This window comes from Ursus americanus, unplaced genomic scaffold, assembly GCF_024610735.1.
Source record: "Ursus americanus isolate L20-20 unplaced genomic scaffold, mUrsAme1.1.p SCAF_68, whole genome shotgun sequence".
Classification (NCBI taxonomy): domain Eukaryota; kingdom Metazoa; phylum Chordata; class Mammalia; order Carnivora; family Ursidae; genus Ursus; species Ursus americanus.
The window spans coordinates 526,503-552,840 of NW_028273650.1; the positions used below are offsets into that span (position 1 = coordinate 526,503).

The window sequence follows — 26,338 nt, forward strand, 5'->3', positions numbered from 1 at the left end:
ACAAAAGGCCGTAGGTTGCAGGATCCATTTATATGACAATCCCAGAAGAGGCAAATCCAAGGGGACAGAAAGCAGGTACGTGCTTGCCAGAGGCTGGAGGGAGGGAGATGGGGAGTGCCTGGCTATGGGTATTGGGTCTCTTTTTGGGGTGACGGAGCCAGACAGCGGCGATAGTCGCACAACCCTGTGTGTACACTTAAAACCACATGGAGAATTTCATGTCACATGTGAAATTCTGTTATGTGAAATTTATCTCCATTTTTAAAATTTATTTTTTAAGTATAGTTTTTCTATGGCTCCAAAATCTTAAACACCAACAATGCTAATAAGCGTGGCAAAGATGTGGAGCAAATAGAGCTTTTCTATGCTGGTAGCTGGGCTATAATCTGATACAGGCATGTCGGAAAAGATCTCTGCTACAGCTGGAGAGCACCGGGACACACACTACAAGCAGCCACTTCACTCTTAGGTACATGCCGAAGAGAGACCCAGGCGCAGGGCCACCAGAAGACGCATGCAGGGGGCGCCTGGGTAGCGCAGCGGTTAAGCATCTGCCTTCGGCTCAGGGCATGATCCCAGCGTTCTGGGTTCAAGCCCCACATCGGGCTCCTTCGCTAAGAGCCTGCTTCTTCCTCTCCCACTCCCCCTGCTTGTGTTCCCTCTCTCGCTGTCTCTCTCTGTCAAAAATTAAAAAAATCTTAAAAAAAAAAAAAAAAAGAAGACACATGCAGTATTCATAGCGGCGCCATTCACATAGCTCAAAACTGGAAACAACCCAACCATCCATCAATAATAAAACAAACTGTGGTATATTCTTAAATGGAATACTATATAGCAATGAAAAATGAGGAAGTGCTACATGCAACAACTTGGATGAATTTCACGGACATTATGATAAATAGGCAAAACAGAGTCATGGTGACAGAAATCAAAATGTTGGTCACCTTCCCAGGGATATTGATTGAAAGGAACCATGAGGGAGGCTGCTGGGGCTGGTGACGTTGTAAACACTGATATGGAAGGTAGTAGTTAAACCTACACCAGGATACACAAGACATATGCACTTTACAGTACACACACACACACACACACACACGCACACATTTATTTACAAAATGAGAACAAAAATTTTTCCCAGAAGACAAATGACCAAAAGCAACATGCCATGCCAAATGCACTGGCTAAAATCAACTGCCTGAGCCACAATTATCAACCTAGCAAAGAAACGATTCACGTGGGCACATTTCATAAACGGCAACTGTTCTTGATTTTTACGTTTCTGCCTAGGCCTCTCTTCTAATTGTACATGAACATGTTATTGTGCAAAACAGGTAAAATGAATGATGCTTGCAAATACCAAATTACCATTCATTTACCATCTTCTATGAAAGGAGTTCTTTACACACGTACTGACATACATATGACAGAGATCTTTGAGAATCTGTTGAAAAATATGAACATTTTCAAGAGAAAATGCATATACATTAAAACACAAAATTTTGTATATGATTGAAAAGTTCATGGATCCCCTAAAACTCAAACTTGGACCCCAGCTCTAAGACCAACAGTCCAATCAACGGAGGCAAATGTCTGCCACTGCCAACACTCATTACAAACAAAATTACTACTTTCTGGGTGACTCTACATGCAAGGAGGACATAGGTCATCTCATTTAATTTCATTTCCACCTCAACTGCTAGAGGTGGGTGGTGCTTGCCTGGTTACAGCGACATAAAAGTCTAAGATGAAAGACGCTGCATGTTCCAAGGACATAAGTCTCCTCCATGGCCAGGTGGTGACAGTGTGACACTGGGGCTCTGAAGTCCTTTCAGTTAAGGTACACCATACATCTAAACACTAGGGAGCCCTTTCACCCCCACCTAACAATGTTCTCTGCCCCTGAAACCCTCGACCTGGGGGAAGCAGCCCACTTTCATCAGTATGCACACATGCGCGTGCACACACACAACTACTGTAGTCCCCACACTAGGAGTAAAAGAGTGTACCCTGATGGGTGCGGCACATCTTGTCACACCTATGGCAGGAAAGGCCAGAGAAATCTGGCACATCCTGGAACAGGGCTTCCTACTACAGCTTCCCCGGGACTGACTGGCAATGGGAAGAAGAAGGCAGGAAGACATCTTTTTCCTTATCACTCAATCAATGGTAGCTAACGTGATGAAAAGAAATAGAGGAAGTATGGCCAGATGGAATGGGTGGACGGCCAGTGGGAGGCTGGATTGGTGTGTCTGTGTCACACGACAGGACCCCCAGGTTTCCTGGAAATCACAGCAGTAAGGGCTGTCCCCTTAAAGCCAGGCTGAGGAGGTCCATGCCTGGTTCCTAATTACTTCTACTGAGCACATCAATCAATGATACACATTCTCGAGCACATCTTTGTTACTAATTGCAAATCTCCCAGAGGAAAGAAACACAGCTAAAGTATTTTTCTATAATATTACTTGATAATTGAATTATATGTTTAAAAATGTAAAATAAAACAGAGTTAATGCAGGCGTTCAAAATCCATGCAGAAAATGTACATAACTAATTCCTCCAGCACTGCAACATTTCTGAGCTTGTATCTATCATTGTGCACACTGCATCCAAACACTTTCCTTACAAAGAAACTATCTCAATACGAGGCCTTCGAAGAGCAGAAAAATCACGCTTGTAGCCGGGGGCAGGGTGCTCCTCTGGAACCTCTTCTCTACAGGCGTGAGCACTTGGCCTACACCGGCTTCAAGCACCCACGTTCTCCTCGCCATGTTCCACAGCCATACTCCAGAGCAGTCTTCCCTAACAGGGCTCTCATGCTTCCCCCATTTCCTTGCTACCTCCTGTTCTTAGTAATGCTTCAAGCTTGGCTCCTGGATCCCCTGTGATGAGCCCTGCTAGGCAATGCGCCCTGTACTGGATCCCTGAGCCCTGGGAGGGTTACAGATGCTGAAGCGTCATGTCTGTTCCTCTGAAAGCACTTTCCAACTTGAAAGAGGTGTGACAACAGAGCCTAGCCCTCTGTGATGTTTAGAGACAGACAGGGAAAGCTCCTTGTTACCAGAGGAAACGAAGAAGCTGCACCCAGTGGGCTAGGAGGTAAACCGAGAGGCTGAGAGACCAAGTCAAGGAAGGAGGTGCCAAACGCATGACCTGGTCAAAGGAAGAACCTCTCTCTGCACCCCAGTGCAGTGATGGGGGGAGGAAATGCCTGCTGAGAGGGAGTTCCACAGAGCTTATAAAGAAAGGAGGTGCAGGCAGGACACGCAAGGAACTCATGGCATTTTGCTGAAAAGGGAGAATGCAGACATGGGGACCCACCTGCAGAGAAGGCAGGGACTTCTGCTGGCCCTGTGCATGGCACATGAAAGCCACACAACAGATATACCAACTGGAAACAGGTCAGGTCAGGTTTTGCAGATGTTCACTGAATACATGACTAAAATCTCACTGTACTCGAACACAGTATATACTCAGCCTCTACTAAATAAGAAAAAACCTGGGGCGCCTGGCTGGCTCAATCTGTAGAGCATGAGACTCGATCTCAGGGTTGTGAGTTCAAGGCCCACATCGGGGGTAGCGTTTACTTAAAAAACAAAGGCAAAATTGAGTCTAGTATTATAAGGTAAAAAACAAAAAGCCTTCTACTGAATATTGCCAATGTGCTAGCCACCTAAGCAGTTTTTTATATACATTACTCACTTAATGTAATCCCGATACAAATCCTAACAAGTACACATTAACCCTCCCAACACAGGAGAGAAAAACGAAGACATAAAAGTGAGGGAGGAGCAGGGTCTGGATGGACCACCCTCCTCAATAAGCAGCTAGAAAACTACACAGAACATGGGAAGCAGCTGCTTTTACCCCGACACACGCAGCACCTCACCATGACCTCTGAAGGAGGGGACAGATGGAGTGAGACCTGGCTCTCTGCCAGGGGGCAGTTTCTGGACAGCAGCGCAGGGAGGGTAACCCAAACAGAGCCTGATGAGCTCAAGAAGAACAGAGAGTCAGGACAACTAGAATTTGCCAGAACTCGTGTGGAGAAAAAGTTCCAAATTCTCCATGGAACTCCCCTTGAACATTTGGGTATTTGAATTCATTAGTTCATTAAAATAGTCCTGTCCAGTGGTTCACAAAGAAAAAATTAATGTTTTTAATGGGCTTGGATCATCATCTTAACATTTCAGTCTCTTAAAACTAACTCCAGAACCTAGTGTGAAAAATTAAGTTAGGAGGGGCTACGGTATCACAGTGCTGAGACAGAGGTCTGGGCTGGCTTCAAATCCAGCTCCACGAACATGCGGTTAACATGCCAACAGGACATTTAACCTAGTTGTGAACACCAGTGTGCTGACAGCAGGACAGCAGTGACTTCACAGGACTATCACACGGATTGAATATAAAAACATATACAAAGACAATGTGATCTAGAATGTGCTACATACACAACGAGGAAGCCAATGCCAATGATTCATTTGGTCATGAACACTTGTCCACCAGGCAGCAGGAACTGATGTGCTCAGTCTGAGGGTCTGATCCGCAACCCCACCCCACACGGCAGCTCCCAGGAGTAGCCTCATCTGGGGGCGCAGACAGTGAGCGGCTGCACGACTTGCCCCAGACCCTGCGACTCCCTGTGCTGGCTCACAGTCTGTCTTTCCCTTCCGCACTAGACACCCGCCAATCCGAGGACGGTCCACGGACTAGCAGCACAGGCATCCTATCATCAAGAGGCTGTAAGAGCCCTACCACAAACCTACTTAAGAAGAGTCTGTGCTTTAGAGACGCCTGGGGGGGGGGGGGGGCTCAGTTGGTGAAACATCTGCCTTTGGCTCAGGTCATGGTCCCGGGGTCCTGGGATCGAGCCTGGAGTCAGGTGCCCTGCTCGGCGGGCTGCTTCTGCCTCTCCCCTCTACTCGTGCTCTCGCTTGTGCGCTTACTCTCTCCAATAAATAAAATCTTAAAAAAAAAAAAAAAAGAATCTGTACTTCAACAAAACTACCATGAGATCCCTATGCAAGTTTTGTCTGGGAGCCACAACATTAGGTACCTGTATCAAAACAAAGAAACGTTCTAATTTTCTTTACTGTATTTATTTACTTCCCACCTACTCATTCATCCCCTCGCCCCAACCAAAACGTATTATAGTAGACTATAAGGTGCTTTCCTGGGCATCAGGGTATCAGGACAGACTGATACTAGGAAAGAGACAGACTGGTCATCAGGACAGAGCAGGACACAGGAAATAGCCCCTGCCCCTATGGCCCTTATAAGAAAGACCAGCACAGACAAGTACATGAAGAACATGGTGTTAGGGGTGATGCCGGGAAAACAGGTACCACCCAGACATGGGGCATGGTCGAGTTCCTAGAATATAAGTTCCAAGCCGGGATCTTGAGAATGGGTACGTCTAAAGTTACACCCAACAGAAGACATGGCTGCAGGTGTACGTTAGTGATCCAGGGAGTCAATGCAAAGGTCAACACGGCTTTAATTCAAACAGCAGAGAAGCTAGACAAGGCCCAGCTCCAGAGGCAGGTGGGGAGCCTGAACGGTCTTAGGATATGCACCTGGGCAGCAATTAAGCCCATACAGACCAATCTGAAAGCTTCTGTTATAATCCTGACAGCACTAACTATGGCCCAAGAAGTGGAAAGATTTGAGAGCTATAAAAAAATCAAGAGGACAGGGAGTGACTAGATTGCCCACATACAATTAAAGGAAAGTCAGCAACCATTTTTCTTGCTCAGGTAACTGAGTGGAAAAGTGATACCATTCCATGGAGATATAGAACACAAGAGGGGCAGAAACTGTCAGAGGAATGAGGATGAGCAAGAAACAGAAGAGTTACTTCGGTTTAGTATTTGTTACTGGGAACAATACAGCCCCACATGCCTGAACTCATGCGAATGGAGATGCTTCCTGCCTGGAGTCAAGGAGTGGGGAGCAGGGAGCTGGACTTCTGGAAGCTTACTCTGGGAAAGGGAATAAGGCTTGGTGGACCCCATCTGCTCTCAGGCTGGGGGGTGAAGGGGGAGGCATCTGATATTCTGACTGGGGCTCTTTGAAGTCTTCCAAAAAAAACCCTATAATTTCACAGCTATAACAGAGTCTTTGTACTCCTAAGAAAGAGACGTAAATTTACCTTTGGGAAAATATTTCCATAGGTTCTTTCTTTGGCGAGCATTTTGCAAAAGCAAAACAGCATAATGACAAAGACTCCCAATGTGGAGTTAAACTGCTGTGCCTAATAAAAGAGCAATTTCCCTACTATACAAACACTGACCTGGACCTCATCATGGTAAAAGCTGCTCCTGAGACAGGAAGGTTTGCACCTAGACTCAGGGCTTCCAGAGGTTTCTGTAGGTAATTGTTGATGCAACATTACCATGCCAGGACTGTTCTAAGAACTTAAAAATGAAATAATTTAATCCTCATAATAACCTTATTTTGGGGGGCGCCTGGGTGGCTCAGTAAGTTAAGTGTCCGCCTTCGGCTCAGGTCATGATCCAGGGTTCTGGGATCAAGTCCCACATCGGCAAGGAGCCTGCTTCTCCCTCTGCCTGTCCCTCCCCCTGCTTGGGTTCTCTCTCTGACAAAATAAATAAATAAAATCTTAAAAAACAAAACAAAGCAAAAGACCTTCTTTTTCCCCCACTTTCCACATGTGGGAACAGAGAGAAGTGACCCGCCCAAGGCCACATGCCTCCTACATGAGCCTCACAGCCAGGCAGTCTACCTCAAGACTGGGCTCTTGCTTGCCAAGCCCTGCTGCTGCTGGATTCCCATCCTCTCTTGAAAACACGGTCACTGGCGGGTCTCACTCCTGCGTGGCAACACACAGTGGAGTGGCAACAGGTATTCGCCCATCATGTTGTTACCACACACCCCTGTCCTGGGCCAAGGGTCAGCTGGATATGGTATTGCTACTGCCCGCTTTTCCATGGCCACAATGCTTCATGTAGTCATCCAGCCATGCCTGTCCCCCAGGGGCAAATGAATGTGCCACACCACCCTTAGATTAGTTAAGTTGAAAATACTTACTTTACCAAATACTAGGCTAGGCACTGGAACAGATGTGTGGATATATATATATGACCCTACCCTGCAGAGCTCTCAGCCTAGTCAAGGGAGATACACACATGTGGCTAATTACAACTGTAATAAATACTACTAAAAAATGGCAAGAGTAGGAAGAGTTGTAAAGGAAGAGACCTCACCCCTTCCACAGTTAGAACGTCACAGCTGCACAGGTGCCGCAAGGCCGCAAGGAGGCTGTCTTTCCACGGGAAGGGCGGAGGAGGAGAGGCCCAAGGGGTAGCCACGGGGCTTCAGTATCCAGGAACCTGCAATCTGGAAACCCTTACCCTTTGCTTCCAGAAAATGTCCTTGTATCAGATCTTTGATGATTTAATCCTTTTGTCTCTTTCTACAACTCTTATTATTTGGATGTTAGACCTTCTCAACTCATCCTACTTGCTTTCTTTTCTCCCTCATTTTTCTTTCCTACACATGTTCTGAGAGATATCTTCCAAATTATTTCCCACTGCTCTTACTGAGTTTATGTCTACTTTGATGCTTTCAATTTTCCTCTTCTTTGAATGCACTTTTTGAAAGAATTCTAGGGGTGCCTGGGTGACGCAGCTGGTTAAAGCATCTGACTCTTGGTTTTGGCTCAGGTCGTGATCTCAGGGCTGTCGGAGCGAGCCCTGCGTCAGGCTCTGCGCCCAGCAGCAGAGTCTGCTTGGGACTCTCTCCACCTCTCCCTTTGCCAACCCCCCAAAAATAAATAAATAAATCTTAAAAAGAAAAAAAAAGGATTCTGTTGGTCTTTCATGGATGCAGTTCTACTGAGATTTAAATTTTTTATCTTCTTTTAGCTTCTTTCTGCTTGTGGTTTCCTCTTTGTTACTCAAAACTGTTTTCTCTCTCTGTTTTGGCTTCACATTTTGAAAGCAAAGGCTGTCTTTATTTTTTTTATCGAAATATAATTGGCATACAACATATTAGTATTAGGTGTACATGTAATGATTCGACATTTGTATACAATATGAAATGATCACCATAACAAGTCTAGTTACCACTTGTCACCATAAAAAGTCACCCAAAAAAAGAACTTTTTTCTTGTGATGAGAGTTTTTAAGATTTACTCTCTTGGCATCTTTCAGGTATACACTACAATATTATCAACTACAGGGAGCATGCTGTACGTTATAGCCCCACAACTTATTGATAACTGGAATTCTGTACCTCTTGACCCCCTCACCCATTTCGCCCACCCCTCCAAGCCCCCCTTGAGCAACCACCGTTCTTTTCTCTGTATCTAGTTTTATTTGTTCGTTTGTTTTGGGTTTTTTGGTTCCACTCGTTACTGAGATCACAAGGTATTTGTCTTTCTCTGAAAGATTAGTCTTATTTCATGTAGCATAATGTCCTCACAATCCATCCCATGTTCTTGCAAATGGCAAGATTTCATTTTAATGGTGGAATAATACTCCACGGTATGTATTTATATGTGTGTGTACGAACGCACACACAATCTTCTCCACCTATTCACTCATTAATGGACACTTGGGTTGCTTCCATGTCTTGGCTATTGGAAATAATCCTGTAGTACACATATATCTGTTCAAATTAGTATTTTCACTTTCTTTGGATAAATACCTCATAGTGAAACAGCTGGATCATATGGTTAATTCTACTTTTAATTTCTTGAGGAACTTCCATACTGTCTCCACAGTGGCTGCACCAGTTTGTATTCCCACCAGCAGTGCATGAGGGCTCCTTTCTCTCCACATCCTCAGCAACACTTGTTATTCTCGTCTTCGTGATCACAGCCATTCTGACAGGTGTGAGGTGATACCTCACGGTCGTTTTGATTCGCATTTCCCTGACGATGAATGATGCTGGGCATATTTTCACGTATCTGTCGGCCATCCGGATGTCCTCTTTGGAGAAATGTCTACTCAGATCCTCTGCCCATTTTTTTCAACACTTTTTTTTTTTTGGTATCGAGTTGTATGAGTTGCTTATATATTTTAAATATTAGTCCTTTATTAGATATATGATTTACAAATATTTTCTCCCATTCTTCAGGCTGCCCTTTTCTTGCCCTTTGGTTGATGGTTTCCTTTGCTGCATGGAAATTTTTAGTTTGGTGTTGTCCCACTTGTTTCTTCTTGCTGTGCTGCAGAGGCTGTCTTTAAACACCTGCTTGTCGAGGAGCCCTGTACATGCGGGCGACCTGATGATCTCTGCACTGAGCAGAGAATCAGCTGCTTGGCTAGAGGCCCCAGAACGTTAGTCTGCCTTTTCTCTTGGACCAGTCTCCTTATAAAAGAACGTTTCCATCTCCTGCTAGGATCAGGTAAAAGACTCCTCACAGGATTCTGGGAGCCAAAGAGAAAGAAAGCGTGGCTAACTTCACTTAATCCCCAATTTTGAGTGCAAGAATGCAATTTCCAGGGGCGCCTGCGTGGCACAGAGTTAAGTTAAGCGTCTGCCTTCGGCTCAGGGCGTGATCCCGGCATTATGGGATCGAGCCCCACATCAGGCTCCTCTGCTATGAGCCTGCTTCTTCCTCTCCCGCTCCCCCTGCTTGTGTTCCCTCTCTCGCTGGCTGTCTCTATCTCTGTCAAATAAATAAATAAAATCTTAAAAAAAAAAAAATGCAATTTCCATAGTAAAACTGTTAACAACCTACAATGGGGAAAATAATGTACTACAATAGCATTTCAACTATTATGGCTTTGACGACTTTCAGTGGTTAGGTAGGCACATCCCTTAGATTATCAAGACTATTAAAGCATCTCTACCTTGAGCCATCCATTTACTTTCTATGGGCAAGACACCCTAGAGATTATAGGACACCTAAAACTTCACCTAAATCACACAAATAAACCTTTAAAAGAATGAGCCCAATCTAGTCCCTGAGCCTATAACTGAAGAAGGCTGTGAATTCTACCGAAGAGACAAGTCTCAGTGACGGTTCCACAGGCCGTGACTTCCGAGCAAGATCCCGACTGAGAAGCAGTGCGTGTTACTAATGTTAAAGACTATACCTGCCTCCCCCGCTCCCAACAAGTGACTCTTAAATTATTAGAGGCTCCTTGTCTGCAGAGCACAAGCAGTAACACCCACCATCCTAGAGGAGATAATGAAGGTAGAGTGCTTATTACCAAGATATATTAGAGACAGTGTCAGCAACCAATCCGTGGCAGCAGTGCTTAGGAGGGATAACCTGAATTCTCTAGGCCGATGAAAGGGAAATGCTAAGACTGTTTTCAAAATGGAAAGCCTAAAAGGCCCCCCCCATTTAATTAATACTTCAAAAGTCCCATCATAGCCCTAAAAAGCATCTTTCCTGCTACACTTCAAAGCTTTATGAATTCTTGTCAAAAAAAGAAAACAACAGACTATCATTCCCACTATGATACTACCTGGTATGTTTGAAATCTGTAATTAAACCCAATGACCAAATGAAGCACAAGTGTTCCATAGAATTTTCCGCTAAACCTTGCCCTATAAAAAGATAATATGCATTTTTCTAAACTGAAAATATACCAGCAGTACACCATTCCATCATGATCTTACATAAAAGTTAAAACAAACAGAATACCCGACACTCTGATATTATCTTCTCAATGATTCTGTCAACTTTACAACAGGTAAGATTTTCACAGTAGAAAAGTAAAGTTAGTATATGATATTCTGGCAGTATTTTGTTTCTCTTAAAAAAATTTAAAACGGTTAACAGAACAGACCTTGGGGGAAATACAACATACGGCCTCATCCTGCTTAACAAGGTCCTAAGTTTTTTCCTTGGTTTTTGTTTGTGTGCTTTTAATATAAGACAGACTACGTATATCTTTCAATACAACATTTTTCTGGCCAACATAAATATAAGGAAACTTTATATTCACGTCCCCTAAACTCATTACATAACATTAAACAAGACTGTGTGAAAAAGTCTCAAGCTGCAATCCAAATAAAATCTGCAGGTCACTGAAACCACCTACAGTCTGAAAAGCAAGGTGTCCGAAAATCAGGGGAACCCTCCCTGTGGAAGTGACTGCTGCAGAGCTCTTTCTTCCGGCAACATCCTGACACCTCTCACAGCACCGCACAGAGACATTACAGTATAAGCGATGGGGGTGTAAACACAGCTCCGGTCTGAAATGTTTCCACCTGCAGCATCAGCCACTGACGGAAGCTCATCAGATGTTCCCAGCAGCAGAGCCACACAGAAGGAAGCACTGGGCCTCTCTGGCACCCGCTCCAGTCCGACTCTGCAGGAGCCGCCCTTCATCCCCTGAATCCCTGCCCAGCGGCTCTCGGCCCCCTTCCTCAACATTCAAGCCTCAATTCTTCTCCTTGCTCCCTGGTTCTAGGAAACGGTTTCCTTTTCTGTTATAAGTTTTTGTCTGCATTTTTTTCTAACAAATTCCTTTAACGCTGTACCACTTTATTACACGTGTAATATTAGGGTATTTTTAAGCATTTAAAATCTCGTATCTCAGATTTTATATATACTCTTTTCCCTGGGCTTTAGGAACCTGGCTTAAGATACCGTGTTGATGCGTCTGATCTTCCCTTTCCAAACTGAGCACAATGCCAGACCTCCAGAGCTGCATCGCTGCGTGGGGGCTGCACACACGGTCCAATTCTGCTAGTCCGGACTGGAGCCTAACGTGTGAGATGCACAAATCCCGAGCTCAGAGCTCCACGGCTTTCTACATGAGCACACACATACATGCGTGTGTGCATCCCCATCCCTGGAATACAACTACACAAGACATAACACATTCCTGTTGCTGCTTTACAGCCCTTTGTGACTAGTACCTCGCCACCAAATGGGACTAAGACTCCCAGTACTGCCACGAGAGATTAGTGTCCCTAACTTTACATACACTGGTCATGCAAACGGAAACGTAAGGGGACACCTCCCAGCTTGTTCTATGAGAATGGCGGTACTTGAAACGAGAGCACCACAAAAAGGTCACAAGAAAAAAAATGACAGATTGATACCCCCACGCAAATAGATACAGATTTCCTAAACAAAATATTGCCTATCGATCTAACAATATATAAAAGGATAATACAACATGATCAAGTGGGATTTACCTCAGAAATGCAAGGCTGATTCAACAATCGAAACGTAATTCACCCATTATTTTATAAAACAGAAAATTTCTACAAGCAATTCAATACACACCGAAAAAGCACTTGACAAAATGCAACACCCTCTCACGATTTAAAAACAAAAACAAAAACACAACACCTCTCAGAAAACCAGGAGTTAAAAGGAAAATTTTTACATTCAACGGAGGACCTCTGCCAAAACAAAGACAAAACGAGAACTGAACCCTACTCGACACTGAGAACTTGCTCCCTGAGGCCAGCACATGACAAGAACACTGTAATGAAGGTGCTGGTCAAGGCGAGAGGGCAAGACAGAGAAATAAAAGACATAAAGATTGGACAGAAAAGGTTATTTTCAGATTACACGAGCATAGATTTCTTTGGATTTTCTACTTGCTCCAGTAGACCACCAGAACCAATAAGTGAATTTATATTAAGGCCACGAGATAAACGAACAAGATGAACCACTGCCACACATAAGCCAAGCGCTGCCCCTTACAACAGCGTTGGAACAGCACGAAGCCCTCCAAACTGAGACGTACCGCACACAACTGAGGGAGCTCACAGACCTCGCTACCTGGACAGGTTGACCAGAAGTCACACTATTGTTCACAGACCAGTTCGCCCAAATCGATGCACAGATGTGACAGGGCCCCAGCTGAAACAGAAGGGAACCCGAAGCCTGTCAGCTCCGGAAGCTGCTGTCACTGGCAAGGCACCGCCCCCTGACCAAAGACTCCGCCGCAGACTGTGCGCAGAGGGCGACACGGACACACACACCGGAGCGTCAGAGCACAGGAAAGAAGCCAACGGCACGCTGGTCTTCACGCTCAAAGGAAAAACTTACCACCACTGCTTGGTTTTCAACATCAAACTCCTATACAACATTTAGAATAGGACTCATTTTCTACAACTTTTCAGGAGAAAGGTATAGAAATGCCGACGTGTATCATCTGAAGAAGGTAAAGAAGATAATGTAGACGGGCATATAAACCTCCGCTCTGGGAGCTACAGTCAATCACACTACCATTTATACAAATATTACTCAAAGGCAAAACAAAACCACTCAGTGATAATTGTTTCAAAATGGATTTTTCTCTTTAACTGAAAACAGATAAAGTTATGAAATACAGAAAACTGTTAGATTTACAATAAATTCCTAATAGTTTGAACAATTACAGATGAATTTGAAAGGAAAGATTTGTGAAAACTGCTTTAAAAACTCAGTGTCACTAACCATTCAGGCACTACAAAGAAGTTTTTTAATTTTCACAAAAACCTCCATGACCCTTCTCATCTGCCTCTAGTGATGTGAACCTCTGTCTCTGCAAGCAGACAAGGTGACTAAATCCATCAATCTACTCATCGGCTCACTACAGGAGTCTAGTAGTGTGAGGCCCTGGGGGTGCAGCATTAATCTGGAATGAGCAGTTCCTTGCCTGGTGGGGGGCGGTGCATTTCACTGCAGGACAGCAAACAGTGCAAACAAGTAGACCCCAGAGTGTGCCGGCTGGTGAGAAGGGCGAGCAGGAACGGGCGCCGGGACAGATGGGGACAGTGGTGCCGGGAGGAGGGTGATCGGGGGGACGACACACTCTACGGGTTCATATAATTACTGCTCAACCAGGAGACTGGGGGCGGGGGCCATGACAGACGGACGGAAGCCTGCGATAAAGCATCAGCTGGTGCACACATTTCCTGGCGCGCGCTACGTGAAACGAAAGGTCCTACGTGAAACGAAAAGCTCTAAAACTGCACATGAAAAGAACACGGGGAAACCAGCAGCTTCTTCTCCAAACACAATGAGGAAAGTGAAACAATCTGAGAGACAAATTATAATACCCACCATATTATTTCTGTGCATGATGAAGTTGATGTTAATAATATTCAAACTAGGGCTGAGAGGGGGCTCACTGTACTCTCTCGGTTAAGACCTCAGAAGCAAAGGTGAGCCCTTCACGGAGAACACACTGGCCAGGCTGTGCTCCCGTCTCTGTCCAAGCACTGCCCTACTGCGGTGCTCCACCCTGCACCATGTGTTCAGTCCCCTAGCCCAGCCCGCCTCTTTGCAGCACCAGAAAGGCCTACTTAACACGAACTCCCCTCTTCTGCACACCTACCACATGCTGGGGGCGCAAGCACATTTCACTGACGCTTACCAACAATTCGGATTGACAAGGAAAGGAGCACACACTAGGAATCTAAGCTAGAATGGCTTGGTGGTTTCCAGGGTGTCCCCAGGTAGAGGGGAAAGGCACTGGTGACCAGGCAGCGGGGGACAGAGGTAGACAAGGTGTGCAAAGCCAAATGGTGGGTGAGCCTCCCAGGAAAAGAGAGAACAGTGTCAAGTGGGTGGACAGGGATAAGACAAAAAGGCTGGAACCACACCTGGGGAGCACAGATCTTTAGGGGCAGGGTAAAGGCTTACAAGAGCCCCGCCCTCACCCCTTAGAGACAGTGGGCGGAGGAGCAAGCCTTCCCTACTCACCTCTCTCCACGAACCTTAACGCAGCCTCCAACTATAATCAGCAGGAAAGCCCATGTCTGCCTAAACACTCCACACACAAGTTCGTTTCCCAGTGCCTTTGCCCCCAGAATTCCTACAGTATGGAAGTCTCTCCCCACCGTCTCCACCGGCATGAAACAGCACCTCCTTTAAAAAAATGCCCCAGATTTCAACAATTCGGGATTTTTTTCACTCAACAATCACTGAGTGCTGATAACATGTCAGACCACATGGATTCAAAAAGCAGTAACGTTAGAACCTGGCCCACGAGAACTGACAACCAAGGAAGTGAGACAAGCAAATAAAGAAAGTTGAATGAGTTACCAGCTAAGCCTGTGTGTGCAGAGCTGATGCACAAAGATGCCAAAGCCCAGCCCTGTGGTCCAAATGAGAGAGAGGGAGACAGGCAGACACAGACACACACACACACACACACACACACACACACACACACACACACCATGCCCTAGGGAAGAACCCTCAAAGTTTCCCCTTTAAAAAGAATGAATGTTCCAAGCAGAAAAGCAGGAGAAACAAAAGCATAACGGGGGGGGCGGGTGGCATGAAGAGGCACCAGCCGGCAGTGCTGAGGCCGGAGCCCATCAGCCGAGCTGAGGGCGAGGCCCGTGCAGAGGAGGCAGTGTCTCACAACATCGCTGGCATCAGGGCAAGCGGGGGACAGACTGGAGCTCAGCATTCATTCTCACTGAGGGGCTACTGTGTGCCAGGCACCACGAGCTGTTCCCTCATAAAACTTCATCACTCTTCTGGAAAGCATTTAACACCTTTTACTGTAAACGTATAGATGTCCAGATTATTTACATAAATACAATTATAAAATAAATTCACACGCTCACATATAAATGTATTTTTAATCTGTCTTCCCCACAAGTCAATTAGCAACTTAAGCTGTCAGACCGGATGGCCACGATCCCAGAGGAGTGGCAGAGGCCCACGGAGATTAATTCCCAGGGAAGCGATCAGGCCCTGGGAGCCCAACCGAGGCCCATCTGTTGAGAGAGCTAGAATGCGGTGTGTGCTGCTATAGGAAGAGACTCAACCACCAATCTACAAAGGCACTCCTGCACGATGACTGGCTGGGCCGCCTCAGTGACGGGATATCCATAAAGATTTTTCCATGAACAAATACATGGAATCAACAGTTTAAGATGATCTCTTGGATTTAAGTGTCATGATATATTCTATGCTCAGGTTTTAAGAAAATATTAAAATTTATGACGGGGGACCCTGGCTGGCTCAGTCAGTAGAGTGTACGACTCTTGACCTCGGGGTTGTAAGTTTGAGCCCCACATTGGGTGTACAGATTACTTAAAAAATAAAATCTTTCAAAAAATAAAAGATTTAGGACAAATGTTTAACGATCTGAATGTCACATTTTCCATGGAAATCTATTTAAAGGTCTTAAAGGAAGAATCAGTAACTAAGTTAACATGTACCACCTAGCGAGACGCCACAATACAGGCTTTGTAGGTTAACAAAAAGTAACCGATCTCGTCCCGCTCTGCTTTTTCTCACCATCTCCACCCAGAATGCCCTTCCCCAACTACCACCAGCCCCACTCACCATGCCCGGACCTGCTCCCTCAGGAGGACACCGTCCTCCTCCCTCTGAGCTCCCCATCACTGTCTTCCCCATCAGGATTCTCTACCCGGTCTCGCCTGCTCCTGCAGGATCTACCCTACGCACCTCAACCCTGCTACCATGGGAGAGTAACCTGTCCAGCATGCAAGAAAACAGATGTCCCTGGGGGTGAAGACAGAAGGAATACACATGAGCAGATGGCAAATTTTATTAAGAGGCCCTACTGTCAGGGAGAGTGAGAACTCTTAAGAATATCAAGCAAACAGAAAAAAAAACAAAAAGTGGCAACTGTTAAGCTCAAGAAAACAGGAAAACAAAAAGTGGAACTAAAAGGGAATATAATCATGCTACATTAACCAGCTCAATAGTGAGCAACATTAACAAAGTCAAAACAATTCACCAAATTATGGCTCTAAACAAAAATTGTGCTACAACTATGTGGGGGGAGATGGGAGTTCAAAATGTAACTTTTTCTAAAAGTGACACGTCGATGGCCCTGCCTCTACATAGATATTGCTGGGAACCGTGGACAGAAATGCTACAAGAAACAGATAAGCAGGATTCCAGGCAGCTCTGGGAGGCGGATGGTGGAGGCAGGACAGGAGCCCGCTGGTTCTGCATGAACCATTCAACACTGTTTTACTTTTGAACACATGCACGTACCACCCTCTGATAGCAGTGAAATTTCTAAGTAAGAAAAAGAAACAGAATCTCTAACAGAAGCACTTCCAGCAGGACATAAGCGTTTTCCTACAACTTTTCAACCACGCTACCCCCTTTCCCCCTTCAACAGTGTCTCTCCACCCTCAGGACGCAGGGCAGCTGAGGACAGCGTGCATGGCCTGAGACCTGGCGTCAGCCTGCTGGCTCCGTACTCTTGAGAAAGCTACTGTAAGCTCTGAACCTGACCTTTCCCCGCCCGTGACATGAAGACACCACCACGGACCTCAGGGACCCGGCTGCGTTACTCAGAACCCAGACGGTGAGTAAGTGTGAGGATGACCGTACACCCTGGACCTAAGTCACCCAGATGCAATCTGTCTCACTACCCTCTCCCCCTTCACACCACCGTCCAGGCGGGCTTTCATTCTGACCACGCCCCCACACTGCGCCGAGCACTTGCCAGAGTGTCCTCCAAGTCGCCAAACCCGAAGGCCAAACCTCAGTCCTCATCATGACCTTTCCTGACACTTCAGAGAGTTGATCACATCCTCCTCCTGGACACTTCTTCCCTTCTTCCCATGGTGCCAGTGCTTGTGGTCTTCTTCACACCTGCTCTGTGCCAAACACTGCTCATGTTCGTCCTTGAGCACTCGATGGCAGAGTGACCCGAGGCTCAGGCTTGCTTGTCTTCTCTGTGCTCACTCCCTCGGTGACCACAGACCGTCACTGCGTTTTCATGGCCACTTCCAGCTCAGACTTCTCTTCCAAGCTCCAAATGCCTATTTACAACTGCCTACATGACATCTCTACTTGGATCCCTAACAGAATCACAAACTTAAAATGCCTACAGTGAGCTCCCCATCTGACCCTCTAAACCAAGTTCCACCCACAGCCTTCCCCCCATCTAGTTGCCCAGGCCAAGAGCCTTCTAGTCAACTCAACTCCTCCCTTTGCCCTCACACCCCTTATCCAATCTGTCAGCAAATCCTACTGGTTCTACCTTTGAAATACATCCAAGGCCCAACTGCTTCTCACCACCTCCAGTTTTCCTGCTCCAATCCCAGCCTCTGCTGCCGCTCACCTGGTTCCCTGAACAGCGTGCCGACAATCTCCTGGTTGTCCTCTACTCTCCCCCACCCTCCAGCCCCCACCACCAGTGTCTATTCCCAACACACTAGCCTTTCAAACCTCAGCCGAATCTCAGGGCTCAACACTGAGGGAGGGACAGCTGCCCTCCGGAGCCGACAGCCAGCACCGCCTTACCCTAGCGACTCTTTGTTTGGACAAACAGCCCCAGAACCTCACAGTTCAATCTATGTCGATTGTTCTCAGCTGCCCTGACGCTAAATAACCTATCTTTATTCACCAAATGGGGGGTTTCAGATGGGTCTCCGGGCAACCTTCCTTTCTGTCTACTGCCTCCGCACACCCCATTAACCCTGAAAATAATCTCCATACATATTTCAGCAATTCAACTCCTCCAAAACTTTGCTTTGCTTTCCTAGAATTCTGATTGTAAAACACCTCCATCCCAAGTTCTGCCTTAAAAATGCAACAGCCCAAAACAAATCAAGAACCAAGACCCTAATCTGTCCTGCAGGGGCTCAAGTGGACCAGGGCCCTCAGGTACATCAAGGAACCCGGGCCTCAGAGGAACACCATTAAGTCGATGCTGTACAAAGCCAGGCTTACTCGTGTGGCCTCACCAGTTGTCCAGAATTGGGGGAAACAATTATAGAAACACTGGTTATAAGGTTATTTTCCTGGGTTTACATATTTTCAAACAGGGGGGAAGGGGAGGGGAGGGCCAAACTAGAAGCAGCAGATTATATCCCGGTGCTCAAAGTTCCAGTGAGCCAAGAACGGGCTCTCAGTTCCCTGTCAGGCCTTCGTTCCGCTGCACATCCCATTAAGAAGAAAAATTTTGTGTAACTTCTGCTAAATATGAAACTGTCTTGGGCTCTACCATGACGAACGATTTTTAATAGCTAATGCTGATGAAAAGTTATACTTGATATTCTCCCTCTTGTTTGGATCCACTAAGAAAAGAGAACTTATTTTGTGGCAAGCATTAAACACTACTTCATCCAGCATTTAGTGAAAACTACCCATGGGTCAAGCAGAAAACATGCAGAAACGAAATAACAAAATCTTTGCCTTTAAAGATGCAGAAACAGACTTGTACCCAATAAATATAGCCCACTGTTACAGGAAGAAACATCGAAATGTGCAGGGAGGGTGGGGAGGAGACAAGGGATGTAAACAGCTGGGCATGGCCTTCTCCAAAAGACAGCAGAGTCACACCTGGCACAGCACACAGAACAGGTGCCTCTCATAGCCAAGAAAGGGTAGAAGGAATCAGAGAAAAGGAGCAAGACTTCCAGGCCTTACTTGGAAACTGAAACTTCGTGACACAATTTTCCTTCCCTTCCCTAATACCTAATCCTGGCAGAAACAAAAGTGGGTTTGGGGGAGAAAGGAGAACAAAGGAGGAAAGTGAACTGACCCCCAGAAGGAAATGGAAAAACAATCCAGGGTCCTGCCCCTTGGACATCTAAGACAAAGACACTTGCCAAAGTCAAATTCAACGTAATTATAATGATTCTGAATTCTGAATCCATGAAGTCTAAGTTTATGGGGCTTTTACACCAAAGCAATGTATTGCTAAAATCTTACCAATGCTAATACCACAAGACAGATTGATGAATCTTCTATCAACGATCTGTCCTCGATTTACCACTAGGCCTACCAGAAAGAGCAGTCTTTGGAAATAAGACAAACTGGAATAGAATCTCAATTCTATAACCTCCCAACTGTGGAGTGCAGCACAAGTGCCAAGGTTACAAATGAACAAATCACAAATAACCCAATCTCTGGGGCTTAGTTTTCCTCTCATTAAAGTGGGGGAACTGCCACCGAATAGCAATTGCTAACATTTGTGAATGCTGAGCACATTTCACATTTCTTATGGCATCTTCACCACAACCCTGGGAGAGCGGTCACATCACCAGCACCCTTTGTCAGAGGAAAGAGCTAGGTTTAAGTAGTCAGTGAAGAGGGGCGCCTGGGTGGCACAGCGGTTAAGCGTCTGCCTTCGGCTCAAGGCGTGATCCCGGCGTTATGGGATCGAGCCCCAAGTCAGGCTCCTCCGCTATGAGCCTGCTTCTTCCTCTCCCAGTCCCCCTGCTTGTGTTCCCTCTCTCCCGGCTGTCTCTATCTCTGTCAAATAAATAAATAAGATCTTAAAAAAAAAAAAAAAAAAGTAGTCAGTGAAGAGTTCGCATGGAGAGAAAGCTAGGTTTCGGTAGTTAGTGAAGAGTTAGTAAGTAAGCAGCCAAGCCAACATCTGAATCCACAGCCCATAAGAATAAAACACAAGTAAAAAGCACAGGCTCCAAAGCCAGACTGAGTCTGAATCCCAGCTTTGCTTTTTACTAACTTAGTAACCTTTAACCTCTGTTTCAGTTATGCAAATGTGAACCAGGGACAAAGGGTAGCCTCATTCAGGGGATTACTGCCAGAGACTCCCTGAGGAGCTGGATGGCCCAGTGCTGACCCTGTTGGGCCACTCTTCTAGGGCACATGCTGCTACTGTCACAACTATCAGGGACAGGACTGTCATCCTGCCTGCCTCTCTCCACACATAAAAGGCACTAAACAACTAATATTTCTTCCCTCACCTACTCTGCAAAATCAACTAGCTTTTATTTGTTTCTAGTATATGTCAAAGAAACCTTAAGACAGATGAAAGAAAAATCAAAACAAAAGGAAAAACCAAAACACAAATGTAGCAAGAGAATTATACTCACAGTTCTGAAGGCCACGGTAACTCTGTGAAGAAATCAAACGTGGGTTTAAAGGAAATGCTCCCGGTTTCTCTTTCCTCTTTCCATAGTCCTCAGAGAACCTGACAAGGAGAGACAACATGCGCATTAAAACCCCCTTCCTTTCACTTCTTGAAGCTCTACTGAACTCACCCCTCAGCCAGTTCCATCACCTCCCACGCAAGCCTACTGGGCAACGCCTGGGATGAGGGGTGAGAAGAGGGCACCACGACCCTGTCTTCAAACCTATTTCTACTTAAGAAACACACAGGAAGGAGCGCCTGGGTGGCTCAGTCGTTAAGCGTGTGCCTTCGGCTCAGGGCATGATCCCACAGTCCTGGGATCGAGCCCCACATCAGGCTCCTACGCTGGGAGCCTGCTTCTTCCTCTCCCACTCCCCCTGCCTGTGTCTCCTCTCTCACTGGTATCTCTCTCTGTCAAATAAATAAATAAAATCTTAAAAAAAAAAAAGAAAAGAAATACATGTGAAGCAACTGGAAACTATTCAAACATATCAAAAATCATAAATTAACAGGGTGTGGTTGGCTAATAAGTGCACGATACAATGACAGAGTATAGACATCTGTTCCACTGCCTTCCATCAAAACTATACTAAAGAGATATTTTTTAAAAATGTTCTAAACAGGGGCGCCTGGGTGGCTCAGTCTGTTAAGCATCTGCCTTCAGCTCAGGTCATGATCCCAGGGTCCAGGGATGGAGCCCCAGGTCAGGCTCCCTGCTCAACAGGGAGTCTGCTTCTCCCTCTCCCTCTGCCCCTCCCCGTTTGTGCTCTCTGCTCTCTCTCCTATGCATACACTCACTCCCTCAAATAAGTAAATAAATAAAATCTTTTTTAAAAATGTTTGAAACAGCACAGGGAGAACTGAAAGGAGAAAAAAGCCAAGATTTTTGAAGTACTGAGGAAATCTTCTAACATGGAAGATTGAGACCCAAACAAAAAAGTAAAAAGAAGAAACCTGGAGGAGACAGAAACTATAACAGACTGAAGTAGAGTAAATGACGCAGCAGGCCCAAGAAAGCCAGGTCCTAATTCAGCAGTGGAACACACGGGAACCACTTCCACTTGCACAGCAGTGTCCTAGAAGACCAGAAGTGGCAGCAGCAGTGTAGACAGAACGGGGGTAAAGAAGGCATAGCCCCAAATACAGAGGAGCCGGGGAAGGCCATGGAAGCTGAAACCAGAACCTCAACACCAGGCACAACGTGACGCCCCCTCACTCTGAAAGAAGATGGGAGGGGGCATTCCCCGGAAAAGTAGAGGCGTCTATGGACTGAAGTCACCCTGCCCAGCTGCACTGAACAGAGCTGGACTTAATGACCGTACATACAGTGAACAGTGAATTCTCCAGCTCTCCTACAACAGACCACACACGCACACCGCTGGCTTCCAGAATCTGAAGTCAGAATTGTGCCGGAAAGAGACTGGAGAATATTTCTGGGGAATCTGATCAGCTCCAAAAGACAGATATAAAGATACTAACCCTGGGGACCCCCAACACATGGCCCACCCAGAATACCCTGATATAAAAGTCAAAGGGCCCCACCACGTCAGACAGGAGAAGGAAGGAAACAACCTAAAAGAAACAGAGACTATACAAACTATCAATAATATAGAGGTAAGACAACACTGCAATCAATAAAGAAAAACAGGATGTCCTTCTAGAAAAATAGAAAAAGAGCTCTTGGAAATCTAAAGAACCTTTCTGAAATCAGAAATAATAAACTAAAGAAAAGTTAAGTCAAACTGAAGTCATCTCCCTGAACAGAGAATAAAAAGAACCCCCCCCAAAAAAAAGGCAGAAAAGGAGGAGCAAAGGAAGGAAGAAGAAGAAGAAGAAGAAAAAGGTATTAAGATAATTACAACCTTTGCCCAGGACAGCCAAGTTCCGGATAATAAGACTTCCAGGAAAACAAAATAAGGAAAAGCAAGAGAGAAAACCTCAGCACAGTAATGCCAAAGAGTATTCCCAGAACTGAAAACTCCCAGTTACCAGAATGAAGGGACCCGCTGAATATGCAGCACAGTGGATGAAAACCGACCACACAAGGTACACCATCACGACATTTCAAAAGACTTGGACAAATTGTAAAACTCCTACAAGCTTCTAAAGATGGGAGGGGAAACAAGTTACATACGAAGGAAAAATGAGAATAGCTTCTGAATTCTAAAACAGTAACATGAAAACAAGAAGGCAATGGAGCAATCTTTGAATTTATGAACAAAAATGAATTCCAATACAGAACTCTATACCCAGCGAAACCATCAATCAAGTTTCAATCATGCATGGTCCCAAAAGGTTTGCCTCCTAAGCATCCTATGTCAGAAAGCCCCTGGAGAAAGTCTTCCACCAAAACACGAGCATCAACAAAAAATGAGCAAGGCATGAGCTTCCATCAGAAGGGATAAGGGAATCCCCAGGACGACGATGAAGGGAGATTCCAGAATGGTGGCTGTGCACCAGGAGAGAGAGAAACAAGTCCAAGCCGGAGCAGTGTTGCTCAAGAGGAGGGAATGCTGAAGGCTGTCTTCAACTTGTCCAAAAACACTGTACTATCTTTTTAAAGTAATTAACGCCACCAAAAGGAAGAAGTCAGTGAAGAAAGACAAAGACAAGAGTTGCCACAAACATAAAATCCAACTGTGGACAAAAGCCAAACGATGAGAACAAAGGAACATCCAGGGACAACACAATAAAAGACCGAAGGAGCAAGCAGCTCGGAAAAGAACAGAACAGAGATCTCCAGGAAACTGTCTGCCAGAAATCAAACGTGAAGAAGAGATGAGTCTGTATGACCATGAAGAAAAATTACTAAGAGCCTACTGGAAGGTATGGGGAAAATAGGTCTGGGGTAGGGGGTAAATTACAATAGGTATAAAAAGGGTTAAGAATGTGGGGGACTGATGGGGCATCTGGGTGGCACAGTGGTTAAGTGTCTGCCTTCAGCTCAGGGCGTGATCCCGGTGTTATGGGATCGAGCCCCACATCAGGCTCCTCCGCTGGGAGCCTGCTTCTTCCTCTCCCACTCCCCCTGCTTGTGTTCCCTCTCTCGCTGGCTGTCTCTGTCTCTGTCGAATAAATAAATAAAATCTTAAAAAAAAAAAAAAAAAGTGGGGGACTGAAGAAAGATAAGTACCCGTCATAATGCTCTGGGCGCACCTCTATCACAGGACTTACCCACTGTACCATCATCACTGACTGACTTCTCTGTCTCCCTCCCTCGGCTGCAAAGACCTTTTGGAGAGGATCATTTCTCATCCAGTTATCACCCTGCAGAGTCCAGTACAACGCCTGCTACAAGAGTATACACAAAAGCAAAGGGTTTTTGTATTTTTTTGCATTTATTCGGGTACTGAGTATCTACTACACATACCTGCTATCCTTCCGGAGAACTAGAATTCAAAGACATATGGACCTTGCTTGCCTTTAAATTTAAAGAGTTTCAACTTTTTTTCACACCTGAGAAAACAAATATTTCTCCTATATCCTCACTCTCCCCAAAAGATGAAAAGTTCACCAGGGGCTTACAGAACTTTAATAGTCCGGCTATCACTAATGGATATGGAACCCAAGACCTGATGACACTTGCTTGACATTGTACGCATTGTGTAATATGAAAAGGGTGCCGGCTTGGGTATCAGGACACCTGGTTTCTAGTACTTTAGAATTACTCCTTTTGAAGAAGAGGAAATCCCAACTCCTTGATATGACCTGTCGGTCCCTGAATGATCAAGCGCAGTCTGACTGTCATGCTATCTCCCGTGAATCCTACAAAGCAGCAACATTAAGCCATTTTCGGTGTACAGAACAACCTGTGCCCTCCTCGACACCTCCTCCACCTGGACCTTCTTCCCCGGGATGACCTGGACGCATGTGCGGTGGGAGCCGTGCCCTTCCCCCAGGTGAGACACCTCTCTCCTGTCCCCCTCAGCACGCCTTCACATGACACCAGTATCTGTGGAGTGGCTGACAAATGCCATGCACGGCCCCAGGCCCCAGGACACAAGGCAATAGACGAGAGAGACGCAGGACTCTGCGGTGGTGGAGCTTCCTGTGCAACAAACTAGAGCGGATGTTAAATCGGGCCTGTCAGTGTCTTCCTCCACCCAAACAGCAAGATTCTGGGGACAACGACAGCCTAAGTTCCGCAGCCTCAGCACCGCCATCCCAGACAAATATTTAAAGCACTATTAAATAAAACCAAAGTGAAGGTCAAAAAGCCCCAGTGCCTGCAGCAGGTGAGTACCATTTGCTCTTTAAAAGCCCTCCTCTCCCTTCTGAAGCGCATGACTGCAACACCTCCTTGACCGACCCTTGTACTAGTTAACCACCCGCTTGTCATAGGAATCTGCTCCCGTCAGAATCAACCACACGCTGCTCTGATCTTGTCAATAGTATCAACCCTACCTCCTTCTCGACCCAACCCTTTCTGTACTCCTAAACACTAGTAAAAACATCCAGTCTCACAGACCCCAGCCTCTCCCGCCTCTGCACCTTTAGAGCGGGCATGTCCTCCACGAGGCCCTGCCTGCTTCCCACCTTCCACTCTCTTTCTACAGATCCCTGCAGACAGCCAGACCTGCAGAGGTCACGGCATCTGGTCCACAGCCAGTTTCTGTATGGTTCTGGGCTAATCAAGGTTTTTACCCTTTTAAAGGTTGTTTAAAAAAAAAAAAAAGGCAGCTATGTGACAGGCCCTATGTGGCCTACAAAGCCTGAAATGTTTACTATCTGACCTTTAACAGAGAAAGTTTGCTGACCTCTGAGCGTGACCGTGACGGGGACATGCCCTCCAGGTCCTCAGAGCACTCTGCTCTGGCACTATCACTGTAGGCATCACACTGCACGCTGACTGCCTCACTCCCCTCCTGTCTGTGCCCCCGGGGGCTGACACTACACCAGGCACAAGACAGGTATTTAATACTGTTGACGCCTCAACAACTGGGTCCACGTATACACAGATTTTTTTTGATACATGCCGCATAGTAAATGTAGTTTCTCATAATTTTCTCAACATCCTCTTTTCTCTAACTTACCTTTTTATAATACAGTATATGATACACATACAAAATATGTGCTAACTGCCGATTCTCAACTATGGGGAAGGGTCCGGCGGCCCGCACTGTTCAGGGGTCAACTGTCCTGGCACTTTACATGTGTACACCATCCCACATAGTAACTGCACGCAGAGCTTCAAAGATCACAGATACTAGAGTTTATATAGACAGTACCAGAAGTCACGTGACTAAAGGCAACGCACCAGGATTTGTACCTCAACCTCCTGTTTCCTAGTTAAGATGCTCTTTCTACTAAAAAGACCTGCGTCTCTACACAAACTACGATACCTAGACATCTTTGATTACTAATACCTGAGACTTTAGCTAAGGGTAAAATTTAATTTTTGACTCGCTATTTAATTTTGATAATTTTTAAATTACTGCTACTTTTTGTAAATTAAAGAAAAAAGAAAGAAACAGACACCCTAAGGAAGCACTAGGCAGGTATTTGTAAATTAAATATCAGTACTTAGTGGTTTTCTACTCAGTGCACCACAGCCTCCCATGATCCCACCTATACCG

General features: G+C 45.7%; 1 protein-coding gene across 1 annotated transcript in view; it reads right to left on the minus strand.

Moving 5' to 3' along the window:
- Positions 1–26,338, minus strand: part of LOC123786221 (focal adhesion kinase 1-like) — a 60,645-nt gene that overhangs the window by 24,326 nt on the left and 9,981 nt on the right. The window contains exon 2 of the mRNA XM_087860555.1: positions 20,725–20,822. The gene's annotated coding sequence lies outside the window, so the exon portion shown is untranslated. The remainder of the gene's footprint in view (positions 1–20,724; positions 20,823–26,338) is intronic.